Source organism: Stegodyphus dumicola, chromosome 3 (genome assembly GCF_044657685.1).
Source record: "Stegodyphus dumicola isolate Sdum_Otavi_A_Nest chromosome 3, ASM4465768v1".
In the NCBI taxonomy this organism is placed as follows: domain Eukaryota; kingdom Metazoa; phylum Arthropoda; class Arachnida; order Araneae; family Eresidae; genus Stegodyphus; species Stegodyphus dumicola.
The window spans coordinates 138,233,076-138,236,990 of record NC_140770.1 but is presented as its reverse complement, the minus strand read 5'-3'; positions in this window follow the sequence as shown (position 1 = coordinate 138,236,990).

Here is a 3,915-nt window from a genome sequence, read left to right as displayed (position 1 = left end):
AATTACAGAGGTTCTGGGAATGCCATATTATCTTTAAAGTTTTCAAAGCTTTCCTCAAGCCTATTCTTGTACAATGCAATCATAAATTGCTTGTTGAAATTCTACTCAGTATCAAGTGTAATCTCCAAATGCGGCTTTATGAATTTCTGTCCATCATCTATACAAATTACACTGACCCCCCCCCAAAAAAAGATCATTATCTAATGTCCCATTCACGTTATCTTTTGGCTACGCCGAACTGGATGACAAAAGGGACAATTCTCAAAACCCGCACATTTCCAGGAAACCTACGTAGCTAGGTTACCATTTTTACTTACTACAAAGACAATGCCAAACAATAATCGATTATCGCTAAGATTGGGATCACGTGATCCTCCAGAAGAGAACTTTCGTCTCATTGTTTGATTTCTAGCCGGGACAGAGCTTCAGCTGAGACATTTTTGGCGAGGTTTGAAAAAATATCACATAGCCGCTACATTGTTTCCGTAGTTAGGCGGGATTCTTTTTGGTTAATCTTCGGATTATGGCAACTTGGCGACCAACCCTGCTAGTTTTTTTTTTCACAAAGTAAAGGCTTTTTTTTTACTCAAAATTTTTTTCCAACAATCTGCTAGCTGAATTACGCTTATGCTGGAACTTTTATGGAACAAAAGTGCTTGATCATGACGAAGATTAGGTGCGAAATTGGGAGACAGTGCAGAATCGCCCACTGCTTGCCGCATTTTTAGGAATTGCACGTACACGGTATCCATTATAAAATCATTGTCGTCAACCTATTTCCACTTAAAAAAACATGCCAGAATTGCACAAAAATGGCATTGCGCACACTCTTGACTTTATCCATGTACTCTGCTAAAGTCTTAGCTAGTAACCTTTATCGCCTTACCAAAATGTCGCCAAACTACCTGTTACTATATTCCAAAGATTAGCCTTTTTTTTTTCTAAGAATCCTACCATTTAAACCAGTGCTACAAAAAATCTTGTTTCTCAGGAAAGTCCTGTCTAGCAGGGACTGTTGCTAGAAGTGATAACCACTTTAATCAATACTCACCAATAATTATAGAAAAATCACAATGACCAAAATTAGCCTCGATCCACTAAGTCTAGTCCGTTATCACATGTTTTGCTTTTGTGATAAGAGAATAGTGGAATGTGAAAATGAACATGAGCTCAGCAAAAGAGCTTATAGGTGCTGATTACTTTAGCTTTTCTAGAAACGACATTCAGTGGATGAGTTGGATGTTGCCATTTCCCCCCTTCGAGATAGCTAGATGGTGTTAATAGGCGGCTTCTTAATGTATATAACCAAACTAGGACCACAGCATTTAATGGGTTAATAGGACATAATTACACAGATTAGAATTTGCTAGCAAGTTTGCCCTTGAAACAGAAAAGAAAATTAAAAATCCTGCTCCAGAGGACATTCCAGCTGTCAACTTTACCAAATTTATATACTACTGTTACGAAATAATTTGATTGTCTTGTGAAATTAACAAAATATATGGCATTAATGAACTATACAATCTTTTGATGCATATTTTAACTTTGAAAGTCAAAACAGAATGAGCATGGTTTTTTTTTTTTTTTTTTTTTTTCCACTGCTGCTGATTCTTACCTTTAGTTATAAAGATGATATGATCTCTTATTACGATGCATGTTGCTTTACCCAAGACCTGCCAATGATGGATTACTGTATTGCCACCTCAACTTTACACTGATGAAATTTATTAAAAATATTCAGTTGATCTTTACATTATGGTAACTTGGCGTTTTTTTGGCGACCAACTCTCCTACAGCAACCCTCTATTTTTTTTTCCCGCCGCCATTTTGTCTTCACGAAGTAAAGACATGTTTCTTTTCTTTTTATCTACTGAACACTTCTTCAAACAATCTACTAGCCGAATTACACTTATGCTAGAAATTTTATCTAACAAAACTGCTTAATCATGACAAATATTCACTGCAAAATTGGGAAAAAGTGCACAATACCATACTCCTTACGCGTTTTTTAACTTAATGCCAACTTAACACAAGAACTGTTGTACCATAGTGAAACAAACATGAACTGACGTTCATTCTATGATTTCAGCTGCATATTCAACTTCTCACCTACGACTCTGCAGTTGGGAGACAAACGATGTTAGGCATGTCTACATCAACATACACACTACACCAACAATGTTGTGAATTACATGCATAACTACCTGTACTACCACACACATGCAATTACAAAAATGCAACTATAATATTTGACAAGGCATAGTGTCAACAGATGGCAATATCTCTAGCCACACTATCTTATTTAAAATGAGAATAATCACAGCTGCATATGAAATCCTGTTTTATAACATTTTTAGGAGGAAATTCATTGATCTCGTCTAACATTTCTCTATCTTCAGTCATTGCAAAATTAGCAGTCTACGTATGAAGCAATAAAAATTGCAGCAATCATACAAAATTCATTAATTTGGATTAATACTGACAAAACAAGCACATCACAGCGAAAGCCACTGTTTCCTGCTGCAATTTTGTATATTCGTTACTTAATTTCGCTGGAAATAACAGAAAAATAATACTAGGATTGTTTACAATAAAACATAACGTTAAGTTTCTGATTTTAATATTAGACACTTTGGCTCGGCTGAGGACACAATGTTGATGTTTCTGGGTAAACATGCTCAATTAGAAGCATTATTAAAGGTGATATCTAATAATAAATGGTGCACGCTGAGCAGGATAGTTTACAGAACATTTTATTTATTTCCTCAGCCAGATAATTAACATTACTGTTCATCTGATACAACAGAAATCATACCAAAAAAAAAAAAAAAAAAAGGTGGATATTTCTTCAAGAGAGCACACAAATACAAAGATATATCACATTTCGCAGTATTTCATAAGAAAAATGGGTGAATTAGTACATAAAACACACGAATTTTTTCCTCCCTTTCAAACGCACACACAAACCGATAAATCATATACAATTAAAAAATAATTGGTAAAATCCTAGTATACGGTGCGGCCTTGGCGCGATTTTTAAAATTGTCGCCAACACCAAAATGATGTGTTTACGTTTGTCGCCAAATTTTTGGCAACCTCAAGGTAAAGGATCACCACAAGTTTGAGTTGGCAAAAAAAGTAAACAAAATGATAATCATAAGATAATAAATCCTAAGCATACGGTGAGACACAAGAAAAAAAAAGCAAGCATTTAGAAATTGAAAATAATTTTTAACAGACTTTATAACAAATAAAAATATAATTTTCAACATGCATCGCAACAAATACAAAACATTCACATATCAAATATAATAAATTAAATACCATGGCTCAGTGTCACATATGTTTTAGGGTCTATATTATAAATCAAATGCCATGGCCCTCAAACTCGGGTGGCGGATATATTGCTTTTATTGCAAATATAAAGTCTTTCATTTTTTCAGATGACGATTTATTATTTTTCAGGTGCCGCCACATATATTCCACCAAATAAGAGTCAAACTCTTCGCTTACCTTTTTCGTCCCCTTCAAATCCCACGCTTAACAGCACTCCACGTTCCTTCCAAATCCTAGTATACGGTGCGGCCATGGCGCGATTTTTAAAATTCGGCAGCAATCCGGCATCTACTGCCCATTGAATTACAGCAAGCGGCTTAATCCTAGTATACGGTGAACATGAGAGTTGGCGAAATTCGGGTTTAAGAGACTAATAAGCGCGCCAACTGTGGTAACCAAGCCGATTTTGATGCTCTGTAGAAGAGTGCATTTGGGAGCATTTTCGCGCATGCTCATTAAATATTTTAAATTGAGAAGTTTTGATTGGTGCAGATGGAAGAGAAGAATTATTTCAAACCATTGTTTGAAGTTCCGTTATTCTTCGGTCTTCTGCTGAACTGAATGAGAAAGGATATCGTA